The sequence below is a fragment of the Aythya ferina genome, assembly GCF_964211825.1.
Source record: "Aythya ferina genome assembly, chromosome: W".
Lineage (NCBI taxonomy): Eukaryota > Metazoa > Chordata > Aves > Anseriformes > Anatidae > Aythya > Aythya ferina.
The window spans coordinates 3,875,963-3,897,976 of NC_140313.1; the positions used below are offsets into that span (position 1 = coordinate 3,875,963).

Consider the following 22,014-nt stretch of genomic DNA (forward strand, 5'->3'; position numbering starts at 1 on the left):
AGGAGCCCACAGCTCCCTCACTGGCAAACCACACGTGTCTGACTGTGGTCCCACATGGCTCTTCAAGGCCTCAGAGATTGCTCGCCAGGTGCCGAGCAATCCCACTGCAACCTTGTCATTTTTAGTTGCAGAGTCCCACACCTTGACCTCAGTTTGGTCCCATATTTCAGGCTCATAAACTGTCTGATTGTTAATAAGAAGAATAAGCTGTAAGGTTACCAGGACAGTCTTTGTTCCTAAGGACGTGTAATTCCCCATAATGCACAACTGCTTACCAGCAAGGGGCAGTTGTGTGCGCGTGTCTGCTTCTCTCAGCTTGAGCTTCTTCCCAGCTCCGGTGCGCCCATTTCCAGTGACTTTCAGTATGAGCTTCAGTCATGGTTTAATCTGGCCGGCAGCTTAACACCACACAGCTGTTTGCTCACCCTCCCCCCTCCCTCTCTGGGACGGGGGAGAGAAATGGAAAGTGAAGCCCATGAGTTGAGGTAAAGACAGTTTAATAAGACAGAAAAATAATAATAATAATAATAACAATAATAATACAATGGTGATAATAGTAATAATAATAATAATGTGTACAAACAAGTGATGCACAATGCAATTGCTCACCACTCACTGACCGATGCCCAGCCTAACCCCGAGCAGTCCGGCCCCCCTCCCCCAGCTAGCCACCCCTATATATTGTTTAGCATGACGTCAGATGGTATGGAATACCCCTTTGGCTAGTTTGGGTCACCTGTCCTGGGTCTGTCCCCTCCCAGCTCTTGCTGCACCCCCAGCCTGCCCGTTGGCAGGACAGAGCTTCAACTTCAAACAGCTCTGTCAATCACTACATACCACACCTTTTACACCTTCAGTAACCCTTTTTAACACTTCTTTTGATCCTTCTCCAGCCTGTACTTTGACCAAAATCTCAGTCATCGGCCAACTTAATTCCATACCTCTTTTCCCTCCAGGATGCTGAAACACCATATCAGTATATCGTATCCCATCCCATTTTCCTTCTCTCCTTCTTCCACTCCGGATATTCCTATTGTGAGAAACGCTCCGTAGCCAATAACTTAGGCTCAGGGGAGGATCTCAGTGAAGTAGTAATTTATTCGCGATTGCAATGGCGGGCGCCCCACAAGCAGGAGAGCGCGCATCTACTAGTTCCAAAACACAGTTCATATACTTTTTGATGACAGGACCCTCCCCTGTTTCCCCACTGAGTGGGTAATCCAGGTTCACAGTCTGTCTGATGCTTCACAGACCATGTATGTCCTTCAATTCCCGGCCTGTTAAATTTCAAATTTATTTTGAGTTTTTTACTGTTTAAAGTGGTAATTACCTCTTTTGAAGGGGTAATGTTTCTTCAGTTATCTGACTTGACACCATGATTTTCACCTAATTGTCCTAAGGAGTCTGGTTGTCTGCATTTTACAAGGTTGCCTGCTAAGCTTTCTTATCACTGCAAGCATATCTCAATACCACATTTTTTACATTTAAACAATGTAACTCTGCAAAAACAACATTTTTATTCTCACCCTATTTGAAGCGGCCAGCCTGGCTGCAGTTAAAATATCTTAAAGCTTGTCCCTGCTAAGATTCAGGCTGCAACACAGGTGGCTTTCCTTGCCTGCCATTCCTTCATCTCTCTTCCTCTCCTTTCCATCCTGGCCCTGACTACCTGCTACACTGTCAATACCATTAGTTTCACTCTCTGCTTTTCCTTCTCATCTCCCCTCCGGACACACACCTTCAGGGCCTCCCGCAGGAGGACCCCCCAGTGACTGTTCACAACATCCCCCCACCCTCCGGAGCATTTTCCTTGTATCTTGCCAGGCATTAATCACACAATGAACTTTCAAGAGCCCTTGGGATACTGGCTCCTCAGGATTCATCCTTGAGTACTTTCATATCAAGCATATCTCAATACCACATTGTCCTTACCTTTAAACAATGTAGCTCTGCAAAAACAACACTTTTATTCCCACAGAAGCTACAGCTATGTGAATCACAAGTTTTAAAATCCTTTAGGAGAGGAGCACTTGGCTTTCAGTCTGTGGTCGTAGCTAGAAGAAAGCAGGGTTGAGAGAAATGCACTGAAGTGTGTAGAGACCCTGCCCCAGTTCATCGTGGACAAGTGGCTGCAGCACATGCTTGTAGTATGTGAAAACTGTGACTTTGCAGGTGGCCTGGCTGTCTTAGTAACAGCAGATCAAATTGACATCTTAATTGCTACTCCCACAGAGATCTAGCAAAGTAGCAGGTTGTCTGACCCTGTGATCTGGGCCCAAAAGGTGTAGCTGGCTTCATGCTCTGCAGTCTGATCTCCTCCTCTGTGGTGCTGTGACCAGTAAAGCCCTTTCAACACCAGTAGTTCATGTACAACTGTACTGTCTGGTTTTGTGGCTTTGCCCTCAGCCTTCCCGAATGCCCTCTGAGAGGCAAGCTCAGCACTGTTCCATCTCCTTCCCTCTTTGAAATCTCCATGTGTTGTTTCCTTCTGAGAAGCAGCTGTCGGCTGGTGCCGAAGCTAGCTCAGTGGCCGAGAGGAGCGCTTTGGGGCATACGTCCAATGCCTAGAGAGAGGTTGTGATATATGGAATAATATTTTGTGTCAAGAAGGTGGTTGATGTTAATAAAGAAGGGGTAGATGTGGGAGTGTGGCCGTGGGGGTCGGCAAGCCCCATGGTAGGTGATGACATCAGACTCTTAACGATGAGGCCATCAGGAATGTAAAGAGTTTAGAGGGAACAAAGAAGGGTGACCCCCTTGCTGTCTGGGATTGCTTGTTCTCCAGCCATTAAGGCATGGAAGTTGCTGGGGGGTTTGCTGGTTGGAACTGTTAAAATTTGTTGTTTAATGTTATATGATAATTATATTATTAGTGTGGTTTCAAGGGTTAACGAAACGCGGGAAAAGCAATCACGTTTTGTTGCTTTTTCGGAACCTTGTGGAGGGCAGAGCATGTGCAGAAGAAGAGAGAGGCAGTCAAAGCTGCCAAGATCCAGGAACAAAAGGTTGCTAGAGGTGATGGGGGGAAACCCTGAGCCTTCATCCCCATGACCCCCAATGACCACCACAAAGAGAATTATAATACAAAGCGGGGATAGGTTATACATATGTATAGGCATAATTGAGTTTCTTATGCATATGTAAAAGCAATGTTCTATATATATTTAGAAAGTTCGATGGTTGGGTGTGCATGTTAGTAGAGCATAGACTCCCCACGCACCAAGCGCTGTTTACTTGCCTTTTATAAATATTACTAAATTCAGATTGAGTTGTATCTTCATTTATAACAAGGGTGAGACATGCAGCGAGGAACCTGACACACACCAAGCAGAGTGATGTGCAGCTCTTCTGTGTAAAGTGTATGGGAACAAAAATGTTGTTTTTGTGCAGAGTTACATTGTTTAGAAGGAGGGAATGCAGTACTGAGATATGCTTACAGTGATAAGAAAGCTTAGCAGGCGACCATGTAAAATGCAGACAACCAGACTCCTTAGGACAATTAGGTGAAAATCGCGGTGTCAAGTCAAGTCAGATAAGTGAAGAAACACTACCACTTCAAGCAGTAAAAATGTCAAAAGAAATTTGAAATTTAACAGGCCGGCAACTGAAGGCCATGCATTGTTTGTGAAGCATCAGATAGACTGTGAACCTGGATTACCCACTCAGTGGGGAAACAGGGGAGGGTCCTGCCATCAAAAGGTATATAAACTGTGTTTTGGAACTAGTAGATGCGCTCTCTCCTGCTTGTGGGGCGCCGCCATTGCAATCGCGAATAAATTACTACTTCACTGAGATCCTCCCCTGAGCCTAAGTTATTGGCTACGGAGTGTTTCTCACAATTTGGGGGCTCGTCCGGGATCCAGTCACCTACTGGGGAGCCCCACCGCCGCAGCAGCAGGAAGGCATGCCCTGCTGATTTCAGCGGTCCTGTGCATCGACGGTGGAGTTTCTGCAGAGAGCTGACAGAAGGCCCGAGAGCGGTTAAAGAGGCAGGATCTGTGAAGTAGTGGGGAAAGGAAGAAGGTAGGCACTCCAGGTTTTTAAGAATCGATCCGGTAACTCTGTGCACAGACCTAGGTAAGAAATATTAAGTATTGCCTTGGGGGTCGGGTGATCTGGTGTATGGTAAGCCCTTGCACGGGGAAGTGCTGGCACTACACCAGGGGAATCTGTTGTACGGTAATCCTTGCACGGGGAAGTGCTTGGAAGTACACCCCCATCTTTCAGTACGTTGGTGTGTGGTACACTGCAGAAGGGAAATTTCTGTAGCACATACTGGCAAGGGTTAGGAAAAATGGGAAAATATGAGTTACAGGGGACAGGGAGATATCCCTTGGGGGAGTGCCTACCAATAGTTCTTCCTGAAGAATGATAAGAAATTGGAAACATAATCCCAAAATTAGAGGGATTGTAAAAGAAAAATAATTAAAAAAAGGTTAAATATTGTGTATCAGTCTGGACAAAAGAACCAATTAAGGAAACAGTATTTTGGCCAAAATACGGGTCTGATGAAAATTCAGGCTTTAAATTTATGTGTAAACAATAAGATTCCTTTTTCAGAGAAGGAGCCAAGTTATGCTCCCTATAATCTTAATATTGAACTGGTGGCAGCAGCAGTCACTCCAGGAAGGGAGACAGGGACTGTAATTAACACTGTCCCTAAAGAAGGATCGTACTCTAGGCTCTGGCAAGAATTAGAACAAGGTAGAAGATATATTGAGAATTTTGCCTTCCCTGATACTAACAGTACTAACACTAACTGTGTATCCTCTTAGGTGAACTACCCCCTCCTCCTTGCCAGCAGAGAGGTTAGGACTTTTGAGAAGGAGAGGAAGTCTTTATTCGAGGACCCCAACAGCCTAGTTGAACAATTAGACCAGTTCCTACGACCTGATTTATACTCTTGGGGGAGGGAATTATGTCTATAAGTATGTTGTTTACAGGGAAAGAAATGGGAATGATCAGGAGGAGAGCTGCTATACAAGAATGGGAAAGAGCTCATCCTCCAGGACCAGGGGTAATACCGGCAGGGCAGAAATACCCACTTGCCAATCCTGGCTGGAATAATAATAGTGTGCAACACAGAAATCATATGAGAGACTTGGGGTCAGAATGAGAAAGTACTTGGGGATGAGACCTGAGGACCCAGTATCCCAAAGGGCTCTTGAAAGTTCATTGTGTGATTAAAGCCTGGCAAAATATGCAGAAAATGCTTCAGAAGGTGGGGGAATGTAGTGAACAGTCACTGGGGGACCCTCCTGCGGGAGGCCCTGGAGGTGTGTGTCTGGAGGGGAGATGAGAAGGAAAAGCAGAGAGTGAAACTAATGGTATTGACAGTGCAGCGGGTAGTGAGGCAGAGGGTTGGAGAAAGAGGAAGAAAATCTTCAGGGGGAGTCAGGGCCAGGATGGAAAGGAGAGGAAGAGAGATGAAGGAATGGCAGGCAAAGAAGGCTGCCTGTGTTGTGGCCCGAGTCCTAGCAGAGACAGGCTTTGATAAGATGTTTTAAGTGTGGCCAGGCTGGCCACTTCGAATAGGAATATCTGGAGTGGAAGAAGGAGGAAAGAAGGAAAATGGGATGAAATATGCTATATTGATATGTTGTTTCAGTATCTTGGAGGGAAAAGGTATGGAATTAAGTTGGACCCTGACTGAGCCTTTGGTGCTGGTATTAGAAAAGTACAGTCTGGAGAAAGATGAAGGAAGTGTTAAAAGGGTTGCAGAAGGTGTTAAAGGTGTGGCATGTAATATTTAACAGAGCTGTTTGAAGTTGAATGAGCAGGGAAAGGGGATGTAGGCATTATCTAAGTAACAGTCTAAGAAGTTTTGGTATATTTCCTGTGGTGTTTGGTCAGTTTCCCAAACATCCGGGAGGGGGATGGTGGGGTAACAGCCTGCTCCACCAGGGGCCTCTCCAGCGGCCGCAGGGGGGCTTCGGCTCCAGGGCCTGGAGCTCCTCCTCCCCCTCCTTCTGCACTGACTTTGGTGTCTGCGGGGGGGTTTCTCGCTCTCCCAGCCGCTGTTGAGCAGCAGGTTTTTGTTTGTTTCTTTGTTTGTTTGTTTTCATGGATGTGCTCTCTGAGAAACACTCCGTAGCCAATAACTTAGGCTCAGGCAAGGATCTCAGTGAAGTAGTAATTTATTCGCGATTGCAATGGCGGGCACCCCACAAGCAGGAGAGAGCGCATCTACTAGTTCCAAAACACAGTTTATATACCTTTTGATGGCAGGACCCTCCCCTGTTTCCCCACTGAGTGGGTAATCCAGATTCACAATCTATCTGATGCTTCACAAATAATGCATGGCCTTCAGTTGCCGGCCTGTTAAATTTCAAATTTCTTTTGACATTTTTACTGCTTGAAGTGGTAATGTTTCTTCACTTATCTGACTTGACTTGACACCATGATTTTCACCTAATTGTCCTAAGGAGTCTGATTGTCTGCATTTTACAAGGTCGCCTGCTAAACTTTCTTATCACTGTAAGCATATCTCAGTAACATATTCCCTCCTTCTAAACAATGTAACTCTGCAAAAACAACATTTCTATTCCCACAATTCCCCCCGTTTCTTTTTTTATAAACTGTTGATTTTTGCAAAAACTCTTTTTATTTTTATTTATTTATTTATTTTAAGTGTAATTTGGTAAATATCTTCCTCTTCTTCACTTTCTTTGCTCTCCATTTCCTCTAATATCATTTTATCTGAGTAGGTGTCGTGGTTTAACCCGGCTGGCAGCTAAACACCACGCAGCCGTTCGCTCACCCTCCCCCCTCCCTCTCTGGGACGGGGGAGAGAAATGGAAAATGAAGCCTGTGAGTTGAGATAAAGACAGTTTAATAAGACAGGAAAATAATAATAATAATAATAATAATAATAATAATAATACAATGATGATAATAGTACTACTACTAATAATATGTACAAACAAGTGATGCACAATGCAATTGCTCACCACCCGCTGACCGATGCCCAGCTTAACCCCGAGCAGTCCGGCCCCCTCCCCCCGGCTAGCCACCCCTATATATTGTTAGCATGACGTCAGATGGTATGGAATACCCCTTTGGCTAGTTCGGGTCACCTGTCCTGGGTCTGTCCCCTCCCAGCTCTTACTGCACCCCCAGCCTGCCTGTTGGCAGGACAGAGCGAAAGGCTGAGATGTCCTTGGCTTGGTATAAGCACTGCTCTGCAACAATTAAAACATCGGGGTGTTATCAGCACTCTTCTCATCCTAAGCCAAAACACAGCATTCCACCAGCTACCAGGAAGAAAATTAATTCTGTTCTAACTGAAACCAGGACATCTATCCACCCCTTATTCCATACCATTTATGTCATGCTCAGGTTACACTCTTTTCCATACATTCTAATTAGTCACCTATAGTAGTCATGGTAGTGGTAACATACAGTATTATATAGCAATTAACATGGTACAATTCAGTTCATGGGCTATTCTCACCCAGTATTAAATCTCCTTGAGGTACACACTGGACCTCTCCGTTCTTTTGCATCACCCACCAAGTGTATCCAGGTCCCTGAGCGAAAACAATTCCACGAATGGGTTTGCCTTTTCCTGAGGCAGGAGTAGCCCAGACTGTTTTCCCCAGCATATTTTTTACATGCACTACAGGAACCTTATCCCCATCTACAGTATGTAACAGGTTTGATTGGGCAGGTCCAGCTCGGTTGGCAGATCCCCTAGTATTGACTAGCCAGGTGGCTTTTGCCAAATGCATATCCCAGTTTTTGAATGTCCCAGCGCCCATTGCTTTCAATGTAGTCTTTAACAGTCCACTGTATCATTCAACTTTCCCGGAGGCTGGTGCATGATAGGGGATGTGATACACCCACTCAATACCATGTTCTTTGGCCCAAGTGTCTATAAGGTTGTTTCGGAAATGACTTCCATTGTCTGACTCTATTCTTTCTGGGGTACCATGCCGCCATAGGACTTGCTTTTCAAGGCCCAGGATAGTGTTCCGGGCGGTGGCATGAGGCACAGGATATGTTTCCAGCCATCCGGTGGTTGCTTCCACCATTGTAAGTACGTGGCGCTTGCCATTGCGAGTTTGAGGGAGTGTGATGTAATCAATCTGCCAGGCCTCTCCATATTTATATTTCAGCCATCGTCCTCCATACCAAAGAGGCTTTGACCGTTTGGCTTGCTTGATTGCAGCACATGTTTCACAGTCATGAATAACCTGTGCTATAGCGTCCATGGTCAGGTCCACCCCTCGATCACGAGCCCATCTGTATGTTGCATCTCTACCTTGATGGCCTGAGGTGTCATGGGCCCATCGGGCTATAAATAATTCACCTTTATGCTGCCAATCCAGATCCACCTGAGCTACTTCAATCTTAGCAGCCTGATCCACTTGCTGGTTGTTCTGATGTTCTTCAGTAGCCCGATTCTTGGGCACATGAGCATCTACGTGACGTACTTTCACAGCCAGGTTCTCTACCCGAGCAGCAATGTCTTGCCACAAAGCAGCAGCCCAGATGGGTTTGCCCCTGCGCTGCCAGTTGTTTTGCTTCCATTGCTGTAACCATCCCCACAGGGCATTTGCTACCATCCATGAATCAGTGTAGAGATAGAGAACTGGCCATTTTTCTCGTTCAGCAATGTCTAAAGCCAGCTGAATGGCCTTCACTTCTGCAAACTGACTCGATTCACCTTCTCCCTCAGCAGCTTCTGCAACTCGTCGTGTAGGACTCCATACAGCACAGCAGCCTTCCATCTCCGATGCTTACCCACAATACGACAGGACCCATCAGTGAACAGGGCATATTTCTTTTCATTTTCTGGTAACTGGTTGTACAGTGGGGCTTCTTCAGCACGACCCACCCTCCTCCTCTGATGATATCCCAAAGTATTTGCCTTCTGGCCAGTCCATAATCACTTCCAATATTCCTGGGCGACTGGGGTTTCCTATTCGAGCCCGCTGAGTAATTAGTGCAACCCACTTGCTCCATGTAGCATCAGTTGCATGATGCGTTGAAGAGACCCTTCCCTTGAACATCCAGCCTAGTACCGGCAATCGGGGTGCTAGGAGGAGCTGCGCTTCAGTACCGACCACCTCCGAAGCAGATCGAACTCCTTCATATGCTGCCAGTATCTCCTTTTCAGTTGGAGTATAGCGGGCCTCAGACCCTCTGTATCCCCGACTCCAAAACCCCAGGGGCCGACCTCGAGTTTCCCCAGGTTCTTTCTGCCAGAGGCTCCAGGTGGGGCCGTTCTCCCCGGCTGCAGTGTAGAGCACATTCTTTACATCTGGTCCTGTTCGAACTGGCCCAAGGGCTACTGCATGGACTATTTCCTGCTTGATTTGTTCAAAGGCTTGTCGTTGTTCAGGGCCCCATTCAAACTCATTCCTCTTACGGGTTACTTGGTAGAGCGGGTTTACAGTCAGACTGTAATTTGGGATGTGCATTCTCCAAAACCCCACAACACCTAGGAAAGTCTGTGTTTCTTTTTTGTTAGTTGGTGGAGACATAGCTGTTATTTTGTTGATCACATCCATTGGGATTTGACGACGTCCATCTTGCCATTTTATTCCTAAAAACTGGATCTCTCGTGCAGGTCCTTTGACTTTATTTTGTTTTATGGCAAAACCGGCTTTCAGAAGGATTTGGACTATTTTCTTCCCTTTCTCAAAAACTTCCTCTGCTGTGTCACCCCACACAATAATGTCATCGATGTACTGCAGGTGTTCAGGAGCTTCCCCCTGCTCTAGCGCAGACTGGATCAGTCCATGGCAAATGGTAGGGCTGTGTTTCCACCCCTGGGGCAGCCGATTCCAAGTATATTGGACTCCCCTCCAAGTGAAAGCAAACTGTGGCCTGCACTCTGCTGCTAGAGGGATGGAGAAAAATGCATTAGCGATATCAATTGTGGCGTACCACTTGGCTGCCTTCGATTCAAGTTCGTACTGAAGTTCCAGCATGTCCGGCACTGCAGCACTCAGTGGTGGCGTCACTTCGTTCAGGCCACGATAGTCCACTGTTAGTCTCCACTCGCCATTAGACTTTCGCACTGGCCATATGGGACTATTGAAAGGTGAATGAGTCTTGCTGATCACTCCTTGGCTCTCCAATTGACGAATTAGCTTATGGGATGGAATCTTGGAGAGCTATTGTAATAAACTCGGAGGATAAGAGGGTGGTGAAGGAGGAAGGGAGAGTGATCAAGGAGGGTACAGGGGTGGTGAAGGAGAAAGGGAGAGTGATCAAGTAAGAAAAATTATCTTCCCCTTTCCCCTCCACAGATTGACTCCCTAATGAAAAAAGGCAACAGATATAATTGCTAATAGTTTCCAAAATACAGTTTCCAAAGTATAGAATCGAAGATGTTACTGAGTACAAATACCAGGTTAGACTCATGGCCAGATATTTCATCATCTCATAAGCCACTGATACAACACACAGTACCATAATGGTCTGAAACCAGGGCCCGGAGAGGATAAACAACATGACAGAGAGCACATACGGAAAATAACGTGCTATAATACTCAATTTGGAAAACAGGCGCAGCACAGTTGAGATTAAAGCAATCAGCATTATGACAAGTGACTATTAAGCAGGTCTAATACTTACACCAATTTTAGTTTAACACACTCTAGTCAGATCTGCCGTTATCTCAACCTTTCGAGCCCCACGTTGGGCGCCAAAAAGACTGTCGTGGTTTAACCCGGCTGGCAGCTAAACACCACGCAGCCGTTCGCTCACCCTCCCCCCTCCCTCTCTGGGACGGGGGAGAGAAATGGAAAGTGAAGCCCGTGAGTTGAGATAAAGACAGTTTAATAAGTCAGGAAAATAATAATAATAATAATAATAATACAATGATGATAATAATACTACTACTAATAATATGTACAAACAAGTGATGCACAATGTAATTGCTCACCACCCGCTGACCGATGCCCAGCTTAACCCCGAACAGTCCGGCCCCCTCCCCCCGGCTAGCCACCCCTATATATTGTTTAGCATGACGTCAGATGGTATGGAATACCCCTTTGGCTAGTTCGGGTCACCTGTCCTGGGTCTGTCCCCTCCCAGCTCTTACTGCACCCCTAGCCTGCCTGTTGGCAGGACAGAGCGAAAGGCTGAGATGTCCTTGGCTTGGTATAAGCACTGCTCTGCAACAATTAAAACATCGGGGTGTTATCAGCACTCTTCTCATCCTAAGCCAAAACACAGCATTCCACCAGCTACTAGGAAGAAAATTAATTCTGTTCTAACTGAAACCAGGACAGTAGGGTGGTGGATCTATGGTCATTTGTTTCAATAATGTGGTTTCAATTAACCGCTGGACAAGTCCCCTTACACAGGGGATAATGCAACAGCCAATAGCTGTCAAAACTCCTGCTACTATAATTGAGCATGTAAATGTGGACATTACCATCCCTTTCCATTTACCAAACCAAGATTTCAACCATCCTGTGATGGAAGTGTCTGCTCCCGAATTTTCTGCCAATTCATTGGCAAGGGTAGTAAGCCCTTGCAATGCTCTTGTTACTGTGCCATCCGGGGCAGTATTGTTACGGATAAAAGTACAACGGTTGCCCAGCATCACGCATACACCACCCTTCTCCACGAGCATCATATCTAATGCTATCCTGTTTTCCCAAGCCATTTTGCTGATGGCATCTAGTTGTTCAGCGATTCCTCTCATCGCATCCTTGGTATAATTAGTGAATCTCTGCTGATTATAATAGAAATAATTAATCCAATCCACATTTTTATTGATTGTTACACACCAGAACAGTAACTCAAACCCTGCAGCAATTTAATTTCTGGCTTTATGTTCATCCGGAACTCCTCTAGGTACCCCAATAGAATCTATGTATACTCTATCATCAAATGATATTCCTAAGCCTCCTTTACTTCTTCTGGGTATTTGTGATGTTTCTCTTTCAAATGCCAGGGTGAAGGTATAGCTGATTGAACAAGTGCACAAGTGCCTTCCCAATTAGATGGTAGGGTGGACCGTAAGATCTTCCCTCCACCGTACCACTAGAGATCTGCCCTGGGGATCTCTAGTCTTGAGCAGTTTCCCATCAAGTCCTTGGTAGCACAAGGCAAATTCTCCCAGATGCCAGGTAGCACTCACACCCTGCCGTGAGAGGCAAGCTGTATGGTTACCTATAGCTGTAGAGAATGCAGGGGGAACCGTGATATTTTTATCATGCAAGAAACAGCAAAAACAGACTTACAGGCCTCATTTCCCCAGGCAGTCTTCTCTTGGTACAATGCAATCATACATCGCATCCCTTGGGAGTCTTTGGTCCACCCCCATGGGAAGGGCACTATCTGGGCAATCGGTCATCCCGAGGCACAAGCATAGCAGTAGCTACAGTTGAGACTCTGGACAGTATATTTGACCCATTCTATCCAGGCATTCACGTCCCCATACCCTGTTTGAATCTCAAATGTTTGAACTGCCACATTTCAGAGGGCCTCCTGTTTACTCTCCTGTTTTCTACTTGAGTTTCTCCCTTTCTCTGTTGGCAATAGAGGATTGTTTCCATACAGCTATTCTCAATCTGGCTGTTGTGTCTCTGCCAGTTATTTGTTCTTTCTGCTCAATTGTCATTGGGCATTTAAATCTCCACAAGCTAACACCTCACAAGCATCAAACGTGACGGCTTGTGGTACATAACCCTCTGTCACAGTCACCCATATTTTGATGGGGTATCCCGTTTTTGCTATTATCTGGTCATGCCTTTTCCAGGTTACCAATTGACCGAGGCCTTCTCTGAGGCCTAGAATCACTAAAAACAAAATTAATAATCAATTTTTCCCTGTCATTATTTTTAAACCTTAGGTTTCCAAATAATTATCGATACAAAAATAAGATGTACACTACTACTATAACAACCCCCCCCTTGGAAGCACTGCAGTTCGCTATAGGTCTGTCCTTTCTCTCAATCACAAGTCACACTCGTTAGTTACCTGTGAAAATAAAAGGTTAGTTTACAATTGTAAGCTCTTATCCTGCTCAGAGTCCACTACGAGATTTTTCTCTTTGATTTCAACTTCCAACAAGTCTTTTGTAGGAACAGCTTCCCAGGTACTAGCGTCAACAGATCCCTTCACTCAAGTATAGTGAGTCCAACCTTTTTCCGCAGTTCTTACGGCTGTTTCAGTGGTCAGTAATTGTCCTTCCCATTCAGGCCGGAGTTGACTCTTTCCAGGTCCGAATCAGGACCCAGTTTCCTGGGTGATGGTGGTGAATGGGGAATTCCAAAGGTGGGGTTTGAGCCAACAACCCACAGGTCCTGAGAGATGACAAAGAAGAGGACAACCCCAGAATACAGTTCTTAAGAAAACTCTCTTGTTTTGAATTGTGGTATCTCATCCCTTCTGCCCAGATAGGGCAATCTGAACAGCGTCTCATATGCTGAAATTCCTATATCCTTTCTTGGTGCTGTTTAAACCTGTAGGAGTAAGCCTTTTACCCAAGGAAGTTGGGTTTCTAACACTAGTTTAGTTAATTGCTTCTTTAATGTCTGATTCATTCGCTCCACCTTCCCAGCAGAGGAGGGGTGCCAGGGGCTGTGAAAATCCCACTCAATCTCTAAGGCCTGCTTTAACCCTTGCAGTAAAGCTTACACCCATCCAGTCACGTGGTCAATTAGGACAAACAAGTAACTCAGTAAAGTTTACCTGTATACTTTGGAAAGGTCAAACCCCCGGCTCCCGTCCCCCTCTAGATGGGTTACAGGACCTTTTTATTTACCTTTTGACATATGGTACATCCTCTGCATATGTGCTTCCCTAAAGTGTATATTCCTACACAGACATACTTTCTTAGCACAACATCACACATTGCTTGCACCTCCCGATGACTCTTCTGATGTAAAACAGTTAATATTTGCCTCATTATCACTTTATTCAGCATTTCTCTCCCATCAGGGAGTATCCGTTTTCCTTCAGACTTCATGGCTCCTGATTCCTTAAAAAAATCATTCTTTTAAAACTTTTTAGTTCTTTCTTAATTTTCAACAATTCCCTGAATCCTCTCTGCATTTATTCTTTGTTTTCCTTCAGACATTAGATGCCTTAAATACCTGACTTCTCTTTCTCCATATTGTAACTTTTTTTTTTTTTTTTTTTTAATACTCTCAAGCCCTGCTTTCCCAGAAAGTTGAATAGCTTGTTAGTAGCTTTCTTCACAACTCTTTTCTCCTGTCCTGACAATAGAAAACGATCCACATATTTGTAACATTAATACCTCCTTGGGAGGTTGTAATTGCTCCAAAATCTTTTTTAAAACTTACCCATATAGATAGGTGGCCCTGTAAACCCCCCAAGGTAAAATTGTCCACCTATATTGTTGCTTCCGCCCCCATTTCAGGGTCTTTCCAGTCAGAGGTGAATATACGTTTGCTCTCAGGGCCTGAGAGCACTCCATTAATTACACTGTTATTCCAGTCTAATAATTTACTATTTGAATGCCCAATTTAATCATCAAATCCCTTCCCAACAAGTTAGTCTCTGCCTTGGATACATACAATAATTGCCCAGCGATCATTTTATTCCCTAGTCTTAGCTTGGTATCCCCCAAAACTGGCACTGTTATCCCAGCCCCTTCTACCCCCATCACTTTTTAGGGTTTCAGTAGTTAATTTAATCCCTGATACTTTACAAGTCAGTAATGGCCTAGCTACCCAGTGTATTGGGTTTGATGGCAAGGTTCGGGGGCTGTGAGTGGGGGGGTGGGAAACTGCAGTGGCAGCCCTCGTGAGAAAAACCCAGAAGCCTCCCCGTGGCAGATAAGGGACAATTTCATCTGGCCCCAAAGGGGCCCACTGCTGCCCAGAGCCAAGCCATGAGCAATACAGTCCCTGCCTCTGTGAGAGCACATCCACGAAAACAAATAAACAAAGAAACAAACAAAAACCTGCTGCTCAACAGCAGTTGGGAGAGCGAGAAACCCCCCCGCAGACACCAAAGTCAGTGCAGAAGGAGGGGGAGGAGGCGCTCCAGGCGCTGGAGCCGAAGCCCCCCTGCGGCCGCTGGAGAGGCCCCTGGTGGAGCAGGCTGTTCTCCCCTCCCCGATGCTTGGGAAACTGACCAAACACCACAGCAAATATGCAAATATACCAAAACTTCTAGACTGTTACTTAGATAATGCCTACATCCTCTTTCCCTGCTCATTCAACTTCAAACAGCTCTGTTGAATATTACATGCCACACCTTTAACACCTTCAGCAACCCTTTTAACACTTCCTTCATCTTTCTCCAGACTGTACTTTTCTAATACCAGCACCAAAGGCTCAGTCAGGGTCCAACTTAATTCCATACCTTTTCCCTCCAAGATACTGAAACAACATATCAATATAGCATATTTCATCCCATTTTCCTTCTTTCCTCCTTCTTCCACTCCAGATATTCCTATTCGAAGTGGCCAGCCTGGCCACACTTAAAACATCTTATCAAAGCCTGTCTCTGCTAGGACTCGGGCCACAACACAGGCAGCCTTCTTTGCCTGCCATTCCTTCATCTCTCTTCCTCTCCTTTCCATCCTGGCCCTGACTCCCCCTGAAGATTTTCTTCCTCTTTCTCCAACCCTCTGCCTCACTACCCGCTGCACTGTCAATACCATTAGTTTCGATCTCTTTTTTTTTTTTTTTTTCCTTCTTATCTCCCCTCCAGACACACACCTCCAGGGCCTCCCGCAGGAGGGTCCCCCAGTGACTGTTCACTACATTCCCCCACCTTCTGAAGCATTTTCTGCATATTTTGCCAGGCTTTAATCACACAATGAACTTTCAAGAGCCCTTGGGATACTGGGTCATCAGGTCTCATCCCTAAGTACATTCTCATTCTGACCCCAAGTCTCTCATATGATTTCTGTGTTGCACACTATTATTATTCCAGCCAGGATTGGCAAGTGGGTATTTCTGCCCTGCCGGTATTACCCCTGGTCCTGGAGGATGAGCTCTTTCCCATTCTTGTATAGCAGCTCTCCTTCTGATCATTCCCATTTCTTTCCCTGTAAACAACATACTTATAGACATAATTCCCTCCCCCAAGAGTATAAATCAGGTCGTAGGAACTGGTCTAATTGTTCAACTAGGCTGTTGGGGTCCTCGAATAAAGACTTCCTCTCCTTCTTAAAAGTCCTAACCTCTCTGCTGGTAAGGAGGAGGGGGTAGTTCACCTAAGAGGATACACAGTTAGTGTTAGTACTGTTAGTATCAGGGAAGGCAAAATTCTCAATATATCTTCTACCTTGTTCTAATTCTTGCCAGAGCCTAGAGTATGATACTTCTTTAGGGACAGTGTTAATTACAGTCCCTGTCTCCCTTCCTGGAGTGACTGCTGCTGCCACCAGTTCAATATTAAGATTATAGGGAGCATAACTTGGCTCCTTCTCTGAAAAAGGAATCTTATTGTTTACACATAAATTTAAAGCCTGAATTTTCATCAGACCCGTATTTTGGCCAAAGTACTGTTGTTTCCTTAATTGATTCTTTTGTCCAGACTGATACACAATGTTTAACCTTTTTTTTTTTTTTTAATTACTTTTCTGTTACAATCCCTCTAATTTTGGGATTATGTTTCCAATTTCTTATCATTCTTCAGGAAGAACTATTGGTAGGCACTCCCCCAGGGATATCTCCCTGTCCCCTGTAACTCATATTTTCCCATTTTTCCTAACCCTTGCCAGTATGTGCTACAGAAATTTCCCTTCTGCAGTGTACCACACACCAACGTACTGAAAAATGGGGGTGTACCGCAAAGCACTTCCCTGTGCAAGCGTTACCGCACACCTATGAGTTTACCAGATTCCCTGGAACTCGTACTTCCCATCTTTCCTAACCCTCGCCAGTATGTGCTACAGAATTTTCCCTTCTGCAGTGTACCACACACCAATGTACTGAAAGATGGGGGTGTACCACCAAGCACTTCCCCGTGCCAGCGTTACCGCACACCTGAGTTTACCAGATTCCCTGGTGTACTTCCAAGCACTTCCCCGTGCAAGGGCTTACCATACACCAGATCACCCGACCCCCAAGGCAATACTTAATATTTCTTACCTTGGTCTGTGCACAGAGTTACCGGATCGATTCTTAAAAACCCGGAGTGCCTACCTTCTTCCTTTCCCCACTACTTCATGGATCCTGCCTCTTTAACCAGTCTTGGGCCCTCTGTCAGCTTTCCGCAGAACCGCCACCGTCGATGCACAGGACCGCTGAAATCAGCGGGGCCTGCCTTCCTGCTGCTGCGGCGGTGGGGCTCCCCAGTAGGTGACTGGATCCCGGACGAGCCCCCAAATTGTGAGAAACACTCCGTAGCCAATAACTTAGGCTCAGGCGAGGATCTCAGTGAAGTAGTAATTTATTCGCGATTGCAATGGCGGGCACCCCACAAGCAGGAGAGAGTGCATCTACTAGTTCCAAAACACAGTTTATATACCTTTTGATGGCAGGACCCTCCCCTGTTTCCCCACTGAGTGGGTAATCCAGATTCACAATCTATCTGATGCTTCACAAACAATGCATGGCCTTCAGTCGCCGGCCTGTTAAATTTCAAATTTCTTTTGACATTTTTACTGCTTGAAGTGGTAATGTTTCTTCACTTATCTGACTTGACTTGACACCATGATTTTCACCTAATTGTCCTAAGGAGTCTGATTGTCTGCATTTTACAAGGTCGCCTGCTAAACTTTCTTATCACTGTAAGCATATCTCAGTACCACATTCCCTCCTTCTAAACAATGTAACTCTGCAAAAACAACATTTCTATTCCCACACTCTCACAGAGGCACAGACTGTATTGCTCATGGCTTGGCTCTGGGCAGCAGTGGGCCCCTTTGGGGCCAGATGAAATTGTCCCTTATCTGCCACGGGGAGGCTTCTGGGTTTTTCTCACGAGGGCTGCCACTGCAGTTTCCCACCCCCCCACTCACAGCCCCCGAACCTTGCCATCAAACCCAATACAGTGGGGAACAGCTAGGCCATTACTGACTTGTAAAGTATCAGGGATTAAATTAACTACTGAAACCCTAAAAAGTGATGGGGGTAGAAGGGGCTGGGATAACAGTGCCAGTTTTGGGGGATACCAAGCTGAGACTAGGGGATAAAATGTTCACTGGTTAATTATTGTATGTACCCAAGGCAGGGACTAACTTGTTGGGAAGGGATTTGATGATGAAATTGGGCATTCAACTAGTAAATTGTTAGACTGGAATAACAGTGTTATTAATGGAGTGCTCTCTGGCCTTGAGAGCAAACATACATGTATCCATTCACCTCTGACTGGAAAGACCCTGAAATGGGGGCGGAAGCAACAATATAGGTGGACAATTTTACCTCAGGGGTTTACAGGGCCACCTATCTATTTGGGTCAGTTTAAATAACAAAAGATTTTGGAGCAATTACAACCTCCCAAGGAGATATTAATGTTAACAAATATGTGGATCGTTTTCTATTGTCAGGACAAGAGAAAAGAGTTGTGAAGAAAGCTACTAACAAGCTATTCAACTTTCTGGGAAAGCAGGGCTTGGGAGTATTGAAAAATAAATCACTATATGGAGAAAGTGTCGGATAACCCGACCGAAAGCCCCGGGACAAACGGACACAACGACCAGCGTTCTGTGCCGTAAGCCAATTTATTGCTGCGTGACAGTATCTTATATAGTGTCAAAGCGTCCCACCCAGGAACCCAGGACCCCAACCACTGTGCTTGCAGGCACCCACAAACCCCTCCCTTCGTGCGCGCAGGCACAACCCAGAATAATCCCACAGAAAGAGAAGTCAGGTATTTAAGGCATCTAATGTCTGAAGGAAAACAAAGAATAAATGCAGAGAGGATTCAGGGAATTGTTGAAAATTAAGAAAGAACTAAAAAGTTTTAAAAGAAATATTTTTTTTAAGGAATCAGGAGCCACAAAGTCTGAAGGAAAATGGATACTCCCTGATGGGAGAGAAATGCTGAATAAAGTGATAATGAGGCAAATATTAACTGTTTTACATCAGAAGAGTCATCGGGAGGTGCAAGCAATGTGTGATGTTGTGCTAAGGAAGTATGTCTGTGTAGGAATATACACTTTAGTGAAGCACTTATGCAGAGGATGTACCATATGTCAAAAGGTAAATAAAAAGGTCTTCTGTAACCCATCTAGAGGGGGACGGGAGCCAGGGCGTTGACCTTTCCAAAGTATACAGGTAAACTTTACCGAGTTACTTGTTTGTCCTAATTGACCACGTGACTGGATGGGTGTAAGCTTTACTGCAAGGGTTAAAGCAGGCCTTAGAGACTGAGTGGGATTTTCACACCCCCTGACACCCCTCCCCTTCTGGGAAGGTGGAGCGAATGAACCAGACATTAAAGAAGCAATTAACTAAACTGGTGTTAGAAACCCAACTTCCTTGGGTGAAATGCTTACTCCTACAGGTTCAAACAGCACCAAGAAAGGATATAGGAATTTCACCATATGAGATGCTGTTCAGATTGCCCTATCTGGGCAGAAGGGATGAGATACCACAATTCAAAACAAGAGAGTTTTCTTACGAACTGTATGCTGGGGTTGTCCTCTTCTTTGTCATCTCTCAGGACCTGTGGGTTGTTGGCTCAAACCCCACCTTTGGAATTCCCCATTCACGACCATCACCCAGGAAACTGGGTCCTGATTCGGACCTGGAAAGATTCAACTCCGGCCTGAATGGGAAGGACAATTACTAACCACTGAAACAGCTGTAAGAACTGCGGAAAAAGGTTGGACTCACTATACTCGAGTGAAGGCATCCATCGACGCTAGTACCTGGGAAGCTGTTCCTACAGAAGACTTGTTGGAAGTTGAAATCGAAGAGAAAAATCTCATAATGGACTCTGAGCGGGATAAAAGCTTACAATTGTAAACTAACCTTTTATTTTCACAGGTAACTAACGAGTGTGACTTGTGATTGAGAGAAAGGACAGACCTATAGCGAATTGCAGTGCTCCCAAAGGGGGGTTGTTATAGTAGTAGTGTACATCTTATTCTTTGTATAGATAATTATTTGGAAAACTAAGGGTTAAAAATAATGACAGTTAAAAACTGATTACTAATTTTGTTTTTAGTGATTCTAGGCCTCAGAGAAGGCCTCGGTCAATTGGTAACCTGGAAAAGGCATGACCAGATAATAGCAAAAACGGGATACCCCATCGAAATATGGGTGACTGTGACAGAGGGTTATGTACCACAATCCATCACGTTTGATGCTTGTGAGGTGTTAGCTTGTGGAGATTTAAATGCCCAATGACAATCGAGCAGGGAGAACAAATAACTGGGAGAGACCCAACAGTCAGATTGAGAATAGCTGTATGGAAACAATCCTCTATTGCCATCAGAGAAAGGGAGAAACTCAAGGAGAAAACAGGAGAGTAAACAGGAGGCCCTCTGAAATGTGGCAGTCCAAACATTTGAGATTTAAACAGGGTATGGGGACGTGAATGCCTGGATAGAATGGGTCAAATATACTGTCCAGAATCTCAACCATAGCTACTGCTATGCTTGTGACTCGGGATGACCGATTGCCCAGATAGTGCCCTTCCCATGGGGGTGGACCAAAGACTCCCAAGGGATGCGATGTATGATTGCATTGTACCAAGAGAAGACTGCCTGGGGAAATGAGGCCTGTAAGTCTCTCTTTGCTGTTTCTTGCATGATAACAATATCACGGTTCCCCCTGCATTCTCTACAGCTATAGGTAACCATACAGCTTGCCTCTCACGGCAGGGTGTGAGTGCTACCTGGCATCTGGGAGAATTTGCCTTGTGCTACCAAGGACTTGATGGGAAACTGCTCAAGACTAGAGATCCCCAGGGCAGATCTCTGGTAGTACGGTAGAGGGAAGATCTTACGGTCCACCCTACCATCTAATTGGGAAGGCACTTGTGCACTTGTTCAATTAGCTATACCCTTCACCCTGGCATTTGAAAGAGAAACATCACAAATACCCAGAAGAAGTAAAGGAGGCTTAGGAATATCATTTGATGATAGAGTATACATAGATTCTGTTGGGGTACCTAGAGGAGTTCCGGATGAACATAAAACCAGAAATGAAATTGCTGCAGGGTTTGAGTTACTGTTCTGGTGGGTAACAATAAATAAAAATGTGGATTGGATTGAATTAATTATTTCTATTATAATCAGCAGAGATTCATCAATTATACAAGGGATGCGATGAGGGGAATCGCTGAACAACTAGATGCCATCAGCAAAATGGCTTGGGAAAACAGGATAGCATTAGATATGATGCTCGCAGAGGAAGGAGGTGTGTGTGTGATACTGAGCAACCATTGTTGCACTTTTACACCCAACAATACTGCCCCAGATGGCTCAGTAACTAGAGCATTGCAAGGGCTTACCACCCTTGCCAGTGAATTGGCAGAAAAAGTAGGTATATTTACATCCTTGATTGTAGTTGTAGGAGTTTTGACAGCCATTGGTTGCTGCATTATCCCCTGTGTAAGAGGACTAGTACAGTGGTTAACTGAAACCACACTATTGAAACAAATGACCATGGAGCTGCCACCTTACTCAGATAAGGTGATAATGAGGAGATAGAAAGCAAAGAAGAAGAAATCTACCAAATTACACCTTAGAGAAGGATTTTGCAAAAATCAACAGTTTATAAAAAAAGAAAAGGGGGGAATTGTGGGAATAGAAATGTTGTTTTTGCAGAGTTACATTGTTTAGAAGGAGGGAATGTGGTACTGAGATATGCTTACAGTGATAAGAAAGCTTAGCAGGTGACCTTGTAAAATGCAGACAACCAGACTCCTTAGGACAATTAGGTGAAAATCACGGTGTCAAGTCAAGTCAGATAAGTGAAGAAACACTACCACTTCAAGCAGTAAAAATGTCAAAAGAAATTTGAAATTTAACAGGCCGGCAACTGAAGGCCATGCATTGTTTGTGAAGCATCAGATAGATTGTGAACCTGGATTACCCACTCAGTGGGGAAACAGGGGAGGGTCCTGTCATCAAAAGGTATATAAACTGTGTTTTGGAACTAGTAGATGCGC

The 22,014-nt window shown here is 45.0% G+C and overlaps 1 protein-coding gene and 1 long non-coding RNA gene across 5 annotated transcripts in view; both read left to right on the plus strand.

Moving 5' to 3' along the window:
* The window catches only part of LOC311426438, a 403,748-nt gene that overhangs the window by 322,831 nt on the left and 58,903 nt on the right, over positions 1-22,014 (plus strand). The window lies entirely within an intron of this gene.
* LOC311426302 (ubiquitin-associated protein 1-like) overlaps positions 1-22,014 on the plus strand; it is a 135,185-nt gene that overhangs the window by 61,133 nt on the left and 52,038 nt on the right. Inside the window, exon 1 of one of the 4 annotated variants that reach the window (XM_084502654.1) lies at positions 19,637-19,883. The exons of the other annotated variants lie outside the window; for them this stretch is intronic. The gene's annotated coding sequence lies outside the window, so the exon portion shown is untranslated. Of the gene's footprint in view, positions 1-19,636; positions 19,884-22,014 lie in introns of those variants that run through there. 4 annotated transcript variants of the gene reach the window in all.